General features: G+C 37.7%; 1 protein-coding gene across 13 annotated transcripts in view; it reads right to left on the bottom strand.

Annotated features, from left to right (window-relative positions):
• tenm4 (teneurin transmembrane protein 4) overlaps positions 1 to 18,488 on the bottom strand; it is a 218,941-nt gene that overhangs the window by 175,374 nt on the left and 25,079 nt on the right. For 2 of the 13 annotated variants that reach the window (XM_015030414.1, XM_015030415.1), the window contains exon 2: positions 13,812 to 13,934. The exons of the other annotated variants lie outside the window; for them this stretch is intronic. The gene's annotated coding sequence lies outside the window, so the exon portion shown is untranslated. The remainder of the gene's footprint in view (positions 1 to 13,811; positions 13,935 to 18,488) is intronic. 13 annotated transcript variants of the gene reach the window in all.

Here is an 18,488-nt window from a genome sequence, read left to right on the forward strand (position 1 = left end):
AAAAAAAAATAGTTTGGTTTAAAAAAAAATTTTTTTTTTTTTTTTTTGGGAAAATCCTTAAAAAAAAAAAAAAAAAAAAAAGGAATTGAAAGACTAAAAGAAAGCCATATATCAGTATTGGCAAGAAAAAGCCTGATCCGTGCATTTCTCTTTCTAAAAATCTATCAAGAGCACAACAGCAAAACAATGTCACAAGATTGTTCAGTAGAAAAAGATTAATTGAAAAGAACAGCTAGACTTACAAAGTGTTCAAATATTAGTTTTAGAAAGTTTTAATCATGTATGATATTACAAAATATACAATTTTAGCAACAGCAACATTTTTTTTTTCATTCCCATATAATTACCGTGAAACCGTGGCATTTTTACCCACCGTGAGAATCTCATATCACCCCAAGCCTACTTGTAGACATGCTTGGAAGAAGTTTGGGCAGATATCAAGAGCATTGTCTACAACATCTATTGAAAGCAAAGAATGCTCCAAACAGGCAGCACTTACTCCTTTTCTGAAAGATTTTCACATGCCTCAGCTCCATAGAAAAGCTTCCTCAGTCAACAGAAAGGTGTGTTTTCAATAGAGGGGAAGAAAGACTTGGGCAGAGGTGGTGGGGGTGGTTAAACGGCTTGTCAGACAGAACTGAATTTGGTAGCGCTTATGCAAGCAGTGGGGAGAGGGGAGGAACGACGGCGAAGGGGTATCTCAGCAGCCTCCTTCCTGGATCAAAAGCGAGCCCCGCAAGCGCATTAAACAGAATGCGTAAAAGCCTGAACATAAACAAAAGTAGCCTGGGACCATCGCTGTAGCACGCTCCCTGCTACTAATCACTCTAAGCAATTCAAGGTTTAGTCCTGACAGCAGGAGCACAGAAAGGGAATAATGTTTTCAAACCAGCCTGGTAAGCAACAGGGAGAAGCAGACTGTTTATTCACTTTCTGCAATGATGAACACTGCTGACCTTGGCAAAATGCAGCTCATAAGGATTGATCCAGGGTTACACAGCCCAACCTGACTTAATGGAAATAAGTAATGGGTAGTCGTAAGGTTAGGAACAATCAAGAAAAGAAATAAAGTTCACACAGGTTTAAAAGAGGGTCTTTCGACAAGTACTCTGCTGGTGACCTGCCTCTCATTAGTCTGCAACTACTGCTCATTATCCTGCAAAGGCAAGACATGAATTTGATTTATAGTTTGGCCTGCAGGGAAACCAAACCTAATACCAGCTAAGCAATAATCAACCTACTGTAAACTTGCAACTGTCAAAGTCGCTGTTACATATATATTTGAGGTTCACAGCAGTAGCCTGAGGAAGGTCTGAGACTCAAACACTGCAAATAAATGATGTGGCGAACAAAAATATTTTAAGTGCAGTTTCCATTGCTTCAGGACTGTTCCTTTGGAAGTGCAAAAAAAGATAAACTATTCCTACTGCAACAATCCTGAGATCAACCCCAACATAATAGAGAAGAATAGGTCCAGTACATTACGCATGCAGCCCTGAAATGTTCTACTTTATAAAAATAACAGCGGCATCTGTTATGACATGAAAGTCTATTTGCTCTGCTGTTTTTATCATGCTGCTGACTTTTGCAAGAATATCAAAATAAATTACTTATGTTTTTAGGCGGCATTAGCTGGTAAACGCGATCTTTTACCTCCAACATTACGGTAAAGTAAAAATATTAACTCCTGAAACGTAGTTTCCCACTCCTACTACAGACAATTTCACTGTTACATCTCCAGTCCCGTCTGGATTCCATGTATCATGCAGCTGTAATTCAGTTCAATTTAATTGAGTTCAATGTGATTTCATTAAATTTAAATGCTTCGTTTTTCCTGAAGGGGGAATTAGTCGTTATGGGAACACTTATCTAAGTTTCTTTAAACAGTAAGGACAGGTCGCTACACTTGAATCATGTAAAAAGAAAATAAAATACGAAGGTTTATGTTAAAACTACTTCTGAATTTGACAACCAAACAATTTCATGTTTAAGAAAATAAAATGCCACAAAGTGATTAGCTAATCTGAATTGTTTTCTTTCGGTTTGGGCCAGAAATAAATTTCTACAAGACAAAATACAACGTAGCAGGGTTGATTTGAGTCCATTTAAACCACAACCGTGCGGTTCAACATTGGTGAGTGTTGCTGAAAACACCGGAGTGTCGGCCACAGCTCCGGCACTCGCTCGTCCTGCCCACGTTTCTGCCCATATTCGTGCCCACAGCAGTGAGACACTGCAATGGAGACGCGAACAGCTCAAACCAGACGTTACCCAGCGAGAATGAGGCCTGACAATGGGTTAGTAGCTTATGAGTATTGTTTTTCTTAACTGGAAATATTTTCAAACAGCTGAATATGTTTTATAGGCAAAGGAATCCTTTTTCAGACAGTTGTCTGGCAGTGGAAGTAAGACGTGGGGGAGGGCATACACTGTTTTACTTCAGGCTTTAAACAACCACAGAAACATTGGATCAATCCAATACTTTCCCTGGCATCTCAAGAAAAGGCTTCCTAAATTAAATACAACACTGCTGCAGATGGTAAATCAATTGCTAATGCTTTTAAAAAGTATAACTAAGCGTTATTTCTTCTGGGTAAAAAGACAAAACAAAATGAGCCACCGCAATGACATGACCTGACCTTACAATTAAGAGGATCCAAAAACGGTGCCTATCTTTTTTAATACAATAGAAGATCCCATCAGTGCTCTTCAAGTAAAATCCTTTAAAACGCTTACATAGAAGAAAATAAGCAAGCCAGAAAAAGTCAAATAAAAGTAAGCAGATTTAGTTTGACTTGTAGCATCCAAATCTATCCCATATTTCTCTCCAGCGACCATTTTTACTTGGATTGCACCATCCTCATCCAATACGCAAATAATCCTTCAAATCACTTCACTTCCTCATTTCCAGGGATCAGAGGGATCTCTTTGGTGTTCATGTTTGCATTCGCAGTACACAACGTGCAGCACACCAGCAATTGCAAGCAATTGTTTTTGGTTTAAAATCGCGCAACAAGAGTCATGCATTTCCAAATTAGTCACCAGGTGCATGCTTTTTCCAGTTTAAGAGGTACATGCTGCTTTTAAGCAGCAGCCCTCAGTGGAAGAACTCCCTGCAAAGACACTACTCTTGAACTGCTGGATACCAATTACACTCCCCTCTCAACGGGATGCAGGAGATTGTCTCAGGATAACTCAAGTAGAACTCGACTGAAGAAGTGGACTGCAAGCATCTGAGACTCACACAACTGGATCCAGGCTGCTGAAACTTTAAAGCAGAATGCATTGTTGGTGGGTGTATATATCAGCTTGATTGGCTGTGATATAACCGTGCAAGTCTGTGAGAATTTTACTGAAAGAAATGCTACAAAAAAAAGAATAAAAATAGAAAAATGCTTACTGACCACAATGTCTGAAAAGAAACCCCCAGGAGCACCAACTAACAAACAAACCAAGAGACGGAGATTCATGCTACCAGTCTGCCGAGCTGCTGGCAGCTCACTCCCGGTCCTGCTGTGTGAGGCCGACTCTTGCAGCCCAGCCAGAAATAATAAAGTATTTTTCTCAGAAAGTCTGCTTATCAGAAGCTGCGGCCCACCATAGCCTGTGGGATTGTCAAATGCCATCCCCTTCTGTTGAAGTGGTCCACAGCGTTGCCCTCAGGAGCCACTGGGGGTTATAACTCAGCCTCTGGCTTAAGCCATTTATAAGATTTGGAAGGGTTGCACCTTTTTTTTTTAAGCTAATTTAAGACAACAACAAAAAAGACACAGATTACCATTGTCTTTACATGGCATAATTACTTATTTTATCAAAACTCTTTTGAATTAGAATATAGGATGCATTGACGCCAGTCCTGTTTACTCTGGTTTAATTGAACTCTGGTTCCTTTGTCTGGAAAATCCAGTTTGTTTAGGGAGGTGTGAATTGAACTCTGAGACGGTTTGCTAGTCACAGTGCAGTGGGAAAGTGAACCACACCAGTTAAAAATGTAATAAATGTTGAACTTTTGTCCCCAGTAGAACCGAATCTACTGAACTATCAGGTGTGAAAACCCCCATTAAAAATAAACTAATTCACAAAGAGTCAAAATCATACATACACACTCAGGCATGTATACACCGCTGCCAATATGTGCAGATTGCACTTTAGCAACATTCTTTTATTAAAGTTCTTCTGCCATGGTCGCAAATGTTTAAGCTTAGTTCATACTTTTTCAGTACAGCTGAGGTCAGTGCTTTCCAGCAGCTAATAGTTGTTCAGTTTAAGGCTAGTGGCTTTCAGTTTACAACAGGCTTAAACATTTGTGGTTCCTGGACTGTTCCTGATCAAAGTTTTCTTCGCCTAAAGGTGTGTGTCAAACAGTTGCAACTTGGAAGGGGTGTGCCACCACATCAACAATCCCAAATACGCATCAAAACTGAAATTGGAATCAATAGGGCAAACCGCAAGCTAACTTCAAGTTTGTAAGGTAGGGCTGAACATTTTTAGGAACTTGTGATTTGCAAGGGTATCAGTAAATGTTGCTAGAATTATATTACTTGCACTAAATAAATCATTTAAAAGCGTGATAATGTGAGGATAATGAGTGGTCCCATCTAGCTACTGTAAAAAAAGAAAATCCATATTTCCATATTAACAAGGTTTTATTGACAACCACTTCACCTTTTAAAGCTTTTTATGCTGCATTAAACAAGCTCCATTGAATATATTACAGGCAAAAGGAGCACGCAAGCATTGTACTAAATAATTAGCTAACCTAGCTAATTGCAGTCCAGGCAGCTCTTGGTGATATGCGATGGATGATGCAGTAATGATGGATTTGCGGTATATTGTGCAGCCTTAGTGTGCGCCCAGTTCTTCATTATAAATCTCATGTTTATAAATCTCAAAGGTACAATCTCTGAATATTGTACCCTTAAAATAAATGGTTCAAATATACGGTGAGCCAAAAGAGGAAAATTAAATTAATAAATACATAATTAAATCATTCATTTGATGTACCATGAAATAGATATATGCTTAACTGTTTAAATAATTTATTTAGTAGATTAAATATGAAATTAAATTACTGAAATGCAAACCTACAATAGCCGATGAATATGACTAAAAAAATTTTTATTTCATTGTTCCTGCAGCATCACAATGAAAGAATGTCAAACTCAAGCATCAAAGTTGAGGGTCGAGGCCAACGCTGACCTGTTGAACTCCACAATTTTTTGACTTGATCGACCACGTAACCTGGATGACAATTTCCTGCTTCTATGTCGTCTCATAACTGTAACATCTCTCCTAGCGGCTTCTGGAAATTATTATGAAAATGTTCCATTACAAGAACCACCATAATTTTCAAAGAATCAGGTTAGACTAGTGGAGTTCAACAAATCAGTGAAAGCCCCGCCCATAGCCCCGCCCCTCAACATCAGTTTGACAGATAAAATGATTTCATGGGGGCGCCACAGGAAAAGGAACCATAAAATAATTACATGCACATTTAATCAATCATCTGCATCAGCTATTATGAGTTTGCATTTTAATGATTTAATTACATATTTAATAAATTAGTTGTGTATTTNAANANATAATTAAACATTTATTTATGCCATAGTGCATTTAATTAATGATTTAATGATGCGTCTACATATTTAATTTTATTCCTTTTGGCCCTCCATACAAATAAACCATTAAAAGCAGAAAATTAAAAAAGGATTAAAGTTCCTGTGTTAGTCTATGTGTATAAGCATCAGACTAACACTTTTCGACATAACACAATTGACTTCCTGATCAAAGTGCTTCCAACTGTTCAGTAGGAAGAGCAGCACATAGTGAAAGCGTCAATCAATCACATAAACTGGAGTAATTAAGTTTCCTCACAACAGCAATAATATAGATGTTTGCTGCACTTTGCAAAATGAACCAGCAGCCATCCCTGGCTTCAATGGACACACACACACATATATATATATATATATATATATGGACATGAGATCCACGATAACCTGATGCACCACAAACAGCAGCCGCAGCCGCGGTGAGACAATAAAACCAGCGGATGTTCAATATCAACAGTAAAAAAAAAAAATCAGCACACACAGCAAAGCCAGAAGAAGCATCGCTGCATGAAAATGGTCTTACTCTAAGTGCTCAACTGAGTCATCTCTGCCTTCCCTCCTTTGACAGCCACACACCTCCCACATTTCCCTTCTCAACAGCCCCTGGGTGTGGCTAATCACTCTCTAGCTTCATCAGCCACCAGATGACAGCTCCGACTATAAAGATCCACTGTTTGGAGAAGGCGTGGCTGCTGCAGTGGACCGCTGTAAACACAATGGACTTGTTTTCGTCAGCTTCATAACATTGCAATACAAAAAAAAAAAAATCCTCTTTCTCAGACAATGAAATAAAGATATCACACTATCTTGACAGTTCAGACAAAGGGCCTTGGGAGGACTGTCCCGGGGTAGTGTTGGTTTATGCTGCAGTCATACCACTTAACTTTATGTTAAGTAGTATGTTGTAACCAGACTTTTGGAGTATGGTTTCGACCAGCTTTACACTTTCAGTGAGTGAAATTTTCAATATTTCTTCTGAGCAAAACAGCTCAAGCTGTGTGGTTTGACAAATTCTCACTTGGTTTTAGTTATGGACATTGACTAAGTCATTATGACGCATGACTTTGCTCTGATCTAAACATTTTTATCTTAGCTCTGGCTGTATATCCAAACAGCAGAGGATGACGTTTTCCAGTGGTGGACTCCGCTAACTTAAAAAAAGGTTAGCTGCGCTAACCCTAAAACACTACTCATAAACATTAGTTCTGCTAATATTACACATGGTATTTAGCATGGTTGAAGCGCTAAATTCAACCATGTTGATACCCGCCATGTGTCAATGATACAACATTGACGTCAATGGGGTCAAATTTATTGCACATCTACCACACAGTGTTACGCTTCAGGAAGAGTGTTTCTTTGGAATAGACCTTTCATTAACGGCTTCAATTTACAGTCTATGAATACTGCTACCTCCGTTGCTGATTTTGACTAGATGGCTAACCGCCATGCTCTATATGAATTAAGGGCATAAAATAAAATAAAGTCTGATTGAGGCATAATCAAAGGTGGAAAAGTTTAGCATTTACATTTAATTAAGACAGATTTTTTTAACTAAAGGCTTAGTTTGTCTTCTTTTAGTTTCCCTCTTTGATTGTTCACACATATGGGAGAAAATGACCTTTCCTCCATCAGGGTAGGGCATTGCATCCTCCTATATATAAATTTAATTCTCCCAGTAAATTAGGATTGATCTCTAGCTCTAGGCCACAATCAGCAACACTGATCTAATCAGAGTTTGGCTTAGACAGAAAAGGATACTTCCATAAATAAAAACCATATGAGCGCCAAGCAAATGCCTATAACGGCGATGCTGAATTTGATCTTCTTCTTCCTCTCCACAGGTATGCTTTTAGCTCTCTACCTTCAAAGACTACCAGCCGGATAAAATGCTCACCGTGTGTCTCCTTGCTGTTGTTTTCCCTGCACTGAGGGTTTTACATCATACTTGCATCAGCGGATGTGAGCACCACATGCAAGAGTCACTGCTAAGCAGGTAATGCCCATGGAAGCCTGGCTAAGGGTGATCCCAGAGAGACAGAATCTGTCAGCGGCGCCTCGCCCGGCGACACCAGGGGTAATAAATTACCCAGAATTAACACATCATTCTGTGCTCCGCGCATGCATGCAGCTACACTTAACTCATGCCATGCAGTCTAATGGTTCTATTAACCAAACCCAGACTTGGAAAGCCAGCTTTCATGGTTTAAAAATTAATGCTTCTAAGTTACTAACAAAACAGAGGGAGATGATATTAAATATTATCTTTAACTTAGCTTAAATGATTTAGAATCCTGGAATTGTAGGTGGGTTTTTATATTCGATTCACATTTTATAAATATTTCAAACAATTTGATTTGCAGGGATTTTACACATACATTGCCATTATGAAATATTTGCCCCAAATACAATTTTAATGTTTTTATTCCTTTTTGTCTCCGTTTTAGAGCATCAAGTACATTTTCAAAATAAATATAGTAAATGCAAATTGCATTTTTTTTTCAAAAGATGATTTCCTTTGTTAAAGGAAAAAAATTAACTTTCATATCCATGTATCCCCATCAACTCCTCATCCCAAATCTCACAAAAAGAGACTGAACATTATTTAAACCACCTAACAATTAGGGCCAGTGTTCGTAATTTAATAATGATTTAACTATAAGATGCCACCATTGGTTTTGCTGTAAAATTAACGTAATTTTGATTAAAAAACAAAACAAAACACCAGTCAGTAACGTTACTCTTAAACACGCGTAAGGACAGTGATCCGAAACACACCAAGATGATCACCTCTGAATGGCTTAAAAAAATAAGCTATTGACATGGGCTTTTAGGAAAGGCCTAGTCAAAGATCTGATTTGAATGGCAAATCTTTAAGCAGGTATTCATACGTGAAGACCCCTCCAATGTTTCTGAATCAAAACAATTCCTAGCTGTGGTACTTTGCACTGCAAACTAAACAAAAAGACAGAAAATGACCCCAACAGAACCTTTATCAGCTGATTGGGAAGAGCTCTGACATGCGACTTGGTGGGCATTGAAGGCATCCTCTCCTGTCGATGCCCGTCACTGATGCTGGGGGACATTTAGCAGAGGGCTCAGAGTCCCAGTTCTGCAGCTTTTATCTACCGGATATCTGTAGAAAGCAACTAGCCCTGTGACATGCTGATAGTGTGGTACACACCAAAGCCAAACTTCAGACCAATGTACAATAATCACAGAAGGCTGCAAAATAAGTGTGAGAGTTTGAAATGTTCTTTTTTAAAAAAAAAAAAAATACTTCGCGGTGAGATGTTGGTGCTGTGATATACAAAAAAATTAAAACCACTCACGAGGAAATGAATAAAAAATAAAATAGAGGAAAGGAAAAGAGAAACAATGTCAACTGTTTTAAGGGTTAAAGCTTTTACCAATTTCCCCACCAGTTTATCAGCATGGCTTTTAAAAAGCTATTTCATTCCTTCCTAATAGGCTTCATCTTTCCATTTTTACAGTTTTTGCATATTTTGCCTGCATAAAGAGAAGGAAAAGAAACCTCTGGAGCCAAAATGTTATTCTCACGAGGGAGGAAGAATTAAACCTGAAAAGCATAAAACCTGGAAATCTGAATGATTAAACCTTACAAAAACATTATGCATGTGGCTGGAAGTAGTTGCAAAGAAAAGTAATTTATGGCATGTTTTTCATGCACTACAGAAAATATTAATCATCATTCAGTTGTTTTCTTCTGCTAACTCTGATTTTAATTCTCATTTACAAAGCCTCACAAAAGTATTCTTTGAAATATGTTTTACAATTTGTTCCAAATTTTATTTGATAGTACAACACAAACTAGTAAGTAACTTAATAAATTATTTACAAAAAGAAAAGCAAAAATGTGACAATATATTCAGCCTCACTTGAGCGAATAATATGTAGAATCACTTTTGCAAAAAAAAAAAAGCAAAACTTTGAGACATTTCTCAAAAGATATTTTTCAAACTTTCTAAAATTTTCTGTCAAATTTGCTCTCAAACTAATGTTGACACCCTGATGCAAAATAGTTCTCGCTTTGTAGTCAGTCGTCTTTATTCTGAAACCACTAAATAAAATCACCCTTTATAGTTTTTGGTTTATACAAAATACAAAAATCTTAAAAACTAGTTCTTTTATTCCATCTTTTCTTGCTCTATCACATGAAATGCTCCCTAAATTACTCTGAGGTTAAATCACGACAAGATTATTTATTTTTTTTAAAATTAGGTTTTATGAATAAAACTGTTGTTTTCATTCAGGTTATTTCCAAGCTAGACTGTTTTGTTTTTTTTTTCCTTTGGTAAATATCACCATTGTAGCACAAGGTGTATAATGTACACTTCTCACATCTTTTAGCCGTGGGGGTGCATTTGATGAATAGAGTGGTCATTATTAGTAAACTGAAATGTAAAGTCTCATGTTGCGTTCCCGTCTTCTGTTGCTGAACGCACGCCTCACTGAGAGCCACCCCGTCCCGCCGCCGCCACACTTGTCAACAGACTCATTAATTCATTACCACAGGTGCAGATAGGATTTTTGTAAAAAGAAATAAAGAAAAACTGCAGCAGCTAAACTCAAGAATTTAAACCCTCACGTAAAAGTAGGGTTATGTGACACTGCAGCAAGTAGAGAGGATAAGTTTTGTTACAAAATACAATTAATTGAGCCTTTTTATGACGTTTTGCACCAAAGAGACGTTGCTGTTGCTTAAGTAACCACAATGATCATAGAGATTGCAATTTTTGATTTTAATTTGTCATGTCTATGTGCCATTTAAAGAGAAATGTACATTTTTAACAGCTTTAGATTTAAGGTTTATTTTCATTAGAAACAGACTTGCACTTGCATAATCAAAGTCGAGTCAGAGGTAAGACTTTATTACCATTATTAAAGAATGAGATGGACAGAAACGTCCCTCTGGGCATCCTAGTTTAAACGCTGCCAACCTCAGCAAAACCTGTCAGGAATCCAGCTACTGCTGCTGGTGATACCATGTCTAATTTTTACATAGTTAAGGGGAATCTACTGCTATAAAAATTGACTTTTTTCTTTTCTCAAAGTGCAATAACTATGAGGGTAATACGGCTATTGAAAACCGATCGTCCAGTTGTCCCATGTTGGGTTTAAAACACAAGTACTGACCACCAGGCAGATTGTAAAAGATAAATATAATTCAGAGTTGTTGGCGTACTTTAGAAGTAAAACCTCTGACAAATTCTTTAAAAAGCAAAACATTCAATGTGTAGTAATTTATACGGGTGTAAATTCTGTGCCAACTTTCAGTCTTCATTTCAAATACAATACACCAATTACTCGGCTGATTTTGTGCTTGGCCAGTCGAAAACTAAAACAAATGCATCATGTCTAAGCACTAGATATGCACCGTCTGGAACACCAGCATAGACGAAGTGTGAGTGAAGACGACTCGGGTCCAACAGGGATATACTTGCCTTTGTGAATCCGCAGGCTTGGAGTCAAACAACAAACAACAGGCAGACGACACACACGTCTGTCGTTTTTTTCCCCAGTCGTCTATATCCCCATTTCTGTCACAAAAATGCTTCTTCAAGCAAGACTGAATGCAAGCAGAGAAGAAACAATCGTTAAAAAATGTGCGATAAACTTGTCAAAGATTCTAAAGAAAAAGCAGCACCAGTAGGTTCAAACTGTTCAATTTGTTTTAGGAATGCACTTCTTCTACTTACTCTTCTTAAGCCCCCTGATGTTGGTTGCAGGCAGATGTTATCTGTTTAACATAATAACTGCAGCGATTCAAATCCAGTCCAAGCAAAAAGATGTTTATTGCTGCTGAATTCCTTCCAGACAGCTGCTGGGGGGGGAAGTATGGCTGGCTCTAGCTAATTCTAGATAAGGACACATTTGACAATCTCACAATTAAAATATTAATCCAAATATTCTACAGGGAATTCAAACATACAGACTGACGTTTAAATGTTTAATGATCAGTGACAGGAAGTTGCTTAAGGCTTCAGTACTGTTGCAATAAATTAATGAATGATTTAACAACCTAAAGCATAGTAGTAAATCAGTGCTTTTTCCTCTCAAATATTAGGTTGGACATGTTATTCATTTTATAATTCATCGATCCATCCATCTAATAAATGGATAAATCCAAGAGTAATGTGAGGGCTGGTGCCTATCTCCAGCAGACATTGAACAAGTCGTCAGTCAATCACAGGGCGACACAGGACAAACAATCATGCGTGTGCACGCGCACGCACACACACACACACACTGATACTTCAGGGCACGTTAGAGAGACTAATTAACTCAGTCATATTTTTGGACTCTGGGAGGAAGCCGGAAGCAATATTCTTTAGTTCTTTTCAGTTTTTTTTCTTTTGTAGAAATACCTCTACTCCACAACTACAAGGATTTTGCTGCACTTGTTCAGTGATGCAGAGACAGAGAGTTCTGTCAGTTTGGGATGTTTTTGAGGAAAAATTTGATTTTATGTTAAAATTGTAAACATTTTGCAAAACAGATTTTATTTAATGAGTGATCAAAAATTAGCCATTAGATCTCTGACTTCTTCATCCTTACATTTTTTGTGAAGCTAAGGTTTCAAATTCCAAGCAAATTAACAGTAAAAAAAGTTTTAAGAACCTATCTGGAACACAGGTTCCTGATTCATACTACAGTGTAGTATGAAAGTTTTATAAAAGTGTGTTCTATACACATTTATTAGAACTGTCACTATGTCCTGACAGTTTTAGAAATAATTATAATAAAAATTATATCCTCTGCCTCTTTCTTGTGGTCTTATTGCCATCAGCAGAAATACACAGCTTCGTCAGAAAAAAAAAACAAAACAAAAAAAAAACAATCACAGCCAGGATGAGGGTCTTGGTATTGTTCACTTTTAAGTATGCACTGATCAATAATGGTCTTCCTAAAATAAAGTTTTTTTTCTCAAAAGTGATTTTTTTTTGCCTAGAACATCTTCTGGAAAGAAAGAGGTCGTTACTTTTTGGCAAAAATCTCTTTAGACAAACTTAGAGCATTATTTTAGAAAGATGACAATGTAAAAAAAACATATTTTTTCTTTAATAAACATTACCTCCACCAGCTTTAATTTTAAAAAAAGTAAAGCAAACCAAATCTAAAAACATTTACATCCAATATATAAAAATATATCCATCAACCTTTTGCACGGCAAAAATGAGAAACCGCAAAATAACGTTCCCCTTTAGAGCAAGTGTGGAGCCTGAAGGTTCAAAGGAAGGATGACCTAGTTAAGTGCAGTCATTGTCTCCTGTTTAAGTGGGGTCAAAAGAAAAAAGCAATGTTGAGTCATGAGGAAAAACGGGGAAAAAAAGCTCAAATTTTAATCTACCAAACTATCCAATGTCACTCAAACACAAAGGTAGCCTTTATGTGCTGCACTTAAGGTGCTCTCTTCCTCAGACCTCTTCAAATGTACAATTGTTTTAAGTTTAATAAAAACCTCATAAAGAATAGGAGACCCCCCTAACAAAATCTCACTCAGGATCTGACAAAGCACGTTAAGGCATCCGATACAACAAGGAACAGAAAGCTCTGCAGGCAATGGGAGAAGAGAATATAAATACTAAACAAATAACACTTAATTGAGGTCAGTGTGATTGAATGCTGCAAGGCTAGGATGGCTTTAACATAGGTTCCAGATGGCAGGTTGTTATTTCCCCGTGCCCTGCTAATACTGCAGGATTCAATGCTGGTAACCTGAGTGTCCCCTGGGTCCTCTGGCTCCTCCACCGCACTGAAATCAGGGCTAAGCTTCCTCCGCTCGCTTCTCGGCAGGTTTACTCAACTTTGAAAAGGGGGAGTGTTTGGATATAGGGTTGGAGGAGGGGTGTGTGGAGGTGTAGGCACAGGGTGGGGGGCTGTGCAATGGAACAAAGCATGTTAACACCATTTATGTGTTTAACAAGTTTGGAGACAAGCCGGGTTTTCCTTCCAATCCTCACTGGATGGTGAGTCTTAGTGCTTAACAGCAGGACAGAATGCCCGAGTTACGATTTGCCTCCCCCCTCCTCCCTGCTGTCTCAGCGAAATTCAGAGAAACACGCTTGTTTTGTCATTTAAATGCCGATGATGCTCGTCAATATCTTTCACTGCCAATTCCTCTGAAAATAAGGAAGAGAACCATAGATCAATGATTCATCTCTGAAACAGTCTTACCAGTCATGCTCTGTTTTCTGCGTGTTAAGATCTGAGTGCCGACACCACTCTGGAGAATTCCCTTAATATTAGTGCTGGTTCTTATCCAAGTTTGGGCTTTTTCTCTCCTCTTTCTCTTGTTTTCTAAAGAAAAATAAAAGGAAGAAAATTGCAAACCAACCGAATTCGAGTAAAATATTTCGAGCTTTCATTTTATTGTTTTGCATTTTTAATGTTTATGACTTTGAGGTGCAAAGGAAACCCAAAATTCACTCTCAGAAAATCAAAATATCACATTCGACCAATGAAAAACAATGTTTTAAGCACGAATGTCAGGCTTCTGAAAAGCATGTACATTTCTATGCACTCTAAAGTTTATTAGGCAGCATCCTCTTGTCTCATCTTCCTCTTTTATTTTAAGTTTTGTAAGGCCCCCCTTGAAAATGAGATTATATATCTCAAGGGGTTATCCTTGAAACAAAAATACCTTAATTCCCTAATTAAATTGTAGAACTTTACTTTCATCTAAAAGCAGGACTCTGGAGTATTGTGCAACGGTCCAGTTCCTTTTCTGCTTACCCAGATGGTATCATCTCTCTGGTTCAGGAATGGCTTGACACTGAGAATGCCACATTTTTAGCCCATGTCTAGTACTGGTCTGTGTGTGTGGTGGATGGTCTGGACTGGATTTTGCTTAAGAACTCAAGTCCTCCCTGTTGATGTTGCATCTTTACCTACCAAAATGTTCTGCTAAAATGCTTGGATATATAACTCCATGAACAACCAGCTTCTTTAGCAATTACCTTTTGTGGTTTACCCTGCTTGTGAAGGGTGTCGATGACTGTCTTCTGGACACCTGTCCAATCAGCAGGCTTCCCCATGATTGTGTAGCCAACTGACCCAGAGTGAGAGACTGTGTAAAGCAGCACAAAACCTTTGCAGGTGTTTTGAGTTAATTAGCCAATTAGGCTGTGACACCAGGAGTTTCTATTAATGACCTTTGTCACAGTATTCTCATTTTCTGAAACATTGAATTTGGGTTTTCATTATCTGTAAACCATAACTGTGAATATTACAAGAAACAAAGGCTTAGAATATATGACCGGATGTGATTTTTCACTTTCTGAGATGACTGGCAAGAAATATTGCAGTTTTTAAAAAAATGTTCAGACTGGCTACCTGAGCAGGTAGCTCAAATAATTTACAAGTAATGTCAGATGGGCATATGAAGAAGAGTTAAAAAAAAAAAGAATAAAATATTCTTCAAAATAAACATTTGTTAGAAAACAGCTTCTTGATTTAGTGGATACTAATCCAAATATTTATAATTCACCGACATCTGGTTTTGCCAATTTAAATAATATATGTTGTTCATACAAAATGACTATAATGATCAACAACTATTATTATACCAGCAGTATGGGTTTTTTTTTTTGTCTTGCATGGCAGTATCCATATTAACAGCCGAGATAAAGTCAAACTTATTTAATTATTGAAGATTTTTTTTTGTCCTCAATACGAATAAACACATTTTCATGTAAGAGCAACCATTTCTACAACTACTGTGTTTGAAACAGGGCAGGTTAAGGTTGCTTCCTTATAAGAGTTACTTCCTAATAAAGCAGGCGGCCCTGTGAGAAAAACATCAGACCAGGTAATGTTGACAGAACCAGGCCAGGTCACAATATAAAACTTAATTTGCCTTTTTTTATTTTCTCTCTGGGATCTTTTGTTCCCTTATTTTAATTAAACTTCTTTCATTTTTTTTGTTTTTTTGTTTACAACTCAGAACAACTTAAATACGGTTTTCATCAACTAACTGTTTTGTATGTAATTCAAATGCTCCGAAATTAATGAGTTTTGGGAGGGAAAAAAAAAACGCTAGGGAATTTAAAAAACTGTTTAAAAACGGAAAAAGCCGTGACTGTTTGGCATGATTGATGATGATTTAATGTTTTTAATGGCATTTTTTTTTTTTTAACATCTATGTAATTTAGGTTGCGTTAATGAAAATCTGCCGTAGCCAGTGATTGCTCCCAACACACACAGCACAAGTCCTTGAGCTGATGTTAACAAATAAAAATAAATCACTAAAACAAGACTTATGAGCCTGTCAGCTGACAACAGTAAATAAGTACCTCCATGTGTCCAGCTGCGTACTAAAATACCGCAGTTTCTTTTACCCTGATTTTGTTCAAAGTCAGCACAACGGCAGATCTTTCCAGCCATGATCTAAATCTCATAAGCTCCCTCTGTTCCTGCTCGAATTCAGCTGCATGCAAAGACATTTGGGCACATTAAGGACTCCATGCACGCTTGAAAGGAGGCTGGCCCGGGAATACTGGGAGCTTTTTAAAGAACAATACAGGTAACTAATGGCTTTAGTCATACCAGTGTGATTACAGCCTGTGCTGAGCCCAGTGTTAGCTGACAGTTCTAAAACCTCCTCCTGCCTCACACCCTTTTTTCCCCAGCACATATTTCTGCAACACAGCTCTTCTATGTGGTTGTGAACTTCACGTCTTAAAAACGAAGTTTACATTTTGCTCCATCTGCTCCCCATTTGTATATTCTGTTAACGTGTATACTTTAAACGTAATATACCAACTTTTGATCCGTACAGTAGAAGAACATCTGCCACTTGCACATTTGTCACAAAATAAAAAACTTATGTGCACTAAATTTTGAGGAACCCTGGTTTCCCTCACCATCAGCTCCTCATAGAGATGTTTAGGCAGGACGCCTTGTGGCAGAGGCTACCCCCTTTCACTTAATTTCCTCAACACATCTGGTACACTTCATTATTTGATGTCTAAAATAGAAGCCATGAGACTGTGGCTTTGTGCAGATGGAAAAAGCAGGCCTTCTAACTGGTAGTTAGGTATGACAAATGGTGTGTTTGATACCAGACCAGAATCAGGATGTTTCCCTGTGGGTAACCAAAGTTTTGATGTCTGAACCAAAACGAGCACAGATTGAAAAATAAAAGTGTGAAACAGAAGCACCACATAGAATGTTGCAAGATAAATGTGCACCATACTGAGGGGTTTTATAACTCGGGCATGACTAACCCTTAAAAGCAGAATTTATTGGCTTGTCTTGAAGGACGCTGTTGTAAACTACGACTTTGCACTAAGGCTGTTGAAATGCAAACTATTGATAAAATGATTCTGATTTCCAAATTAAAAAGAACTAAGTTAACATAGTCATTCAAGCTTGTTGCAATTCGAACCTTTTAAAAAAAAAAAGTGTGTCACCCAGTGGTGGGCACACTTTTGATAATCCGCAAGTAGGGGGGTTCATGTTTAGTGTTTTTGCTAACTTTGAAAACATTTAGCGCAAATTAATTTTTTCGGATGTCACCCTGTTGTTGGCTATCAACATAGTTGAATTTAGCGCTTTATCATTAGCTTCCAATACTATTTTCATGTAATGGTTATGATTAACGTTTATGATTAACTTTTTAGTGAACAGTGTCCAGCACTGGGGTCAGCTATTACAAAGCCCCATTGATTTAACAGTTTACAAAAATAACGAAACTTATTACAAGGGTCAGACTGACGACCTGTATGGGGGGGAACCCCGCCTCTCTCCCGAAATGTTCGCTGGAGATGGGCACCATCACCCCTGCTGACCCCACTAAGGTGTTAGGGTGTACAGAAAATGGATGGATTACAAGGCAGAAAAACACAAGAAAGTGAACAGCAATGGATTGACAGTCACAGAAAACAATGCATTTTAAAAACAGAATGGGGAGGTCTCTTAGGGTGTAATCCACATATGAATGACAGAAATAGAACATACATAATAGGAGCCTTTACAAGATTGTGTACTAACATTTGACAATATTAAAGCAGTGCAGTATAAAGGAGGCAGAAAGTGAAATCTTTTCTAAAATTACCATCGTTTTGGTGTCAGTATAAGATGCTGTCTGATGAAGTAAGTGTAACCTATTATTACGAAACCCAGAGATGAAAGTAAGTGCTTCAAGCTTGGCACCCTGTTATATCTATATTTGTGACTCTTTTTTGCAATAAGCTCAAAGATTGTGGCTGAAAATGGTTTGTTCCAAATTCTTGAACAAGCTTCCACCACTTTAACAAAATTTAGCTTTTTGGGCTCTTGGTAGAAAAGAAAAAATGTGACAAGATAAAAAGATTTCATTTTTTCCACATTGATTTCAGATGAAAAAAAAAAAAAGATTTCAGGAGCCTCATAAATTTTAGGGAAGTCTGTTAAAGAGGGTAAGAAATCTTGAAACAACTCCCTGTGGATCCAACGTAACAAAGACAAACATTTACTGACTCAATTGAATTCAATTTAGTTTATTTAGGTAGTGCAAATTCACAAACACATCTCAACGCACCACAAATAAAGTCATTTCAATCCAATCCAACCATACAGATTAAAATACTTCCATTTCAACTGGTCCCAGTGATCACATAATGCAGTTAGACTGCATTGAATCACAAACTTGCAGCATTCACTTCTGGATAAGCATGTAGATATTCACTTGCATTGTGTTGCTGACTTTGCAGCAATCCCTCACAATGAGCATGTATGCAGCAACAGCTTAACGGGAAGAAACCTCCAGCAGAACGAGAGCTGAGCCAGGCAATGTTTTCAGGGTTTTTCTGCCACACACAAGAAAAGTTACTTTAGTGGCTTCATCCTGGAGAGAAACACAGCTAAGCATTT

The sequence above is a fragment of the Poecilia latipinna genome, unplaced genomic scaffold (assembly GCF_001443285.1).
Source record: "Poecilia latipinna isolate Pla-1442-1.1 unplaced genomic scaffold, P_latipinna-1.0 Scaffold181, whole genome shotgun sequence".
Lineage (NCBI taxonomy): Eukaryota > Metazoa > Chordata > Actinopteri > Cyprinodontiformes > Poeciliidae > Poecilia > Poecilia latipinna.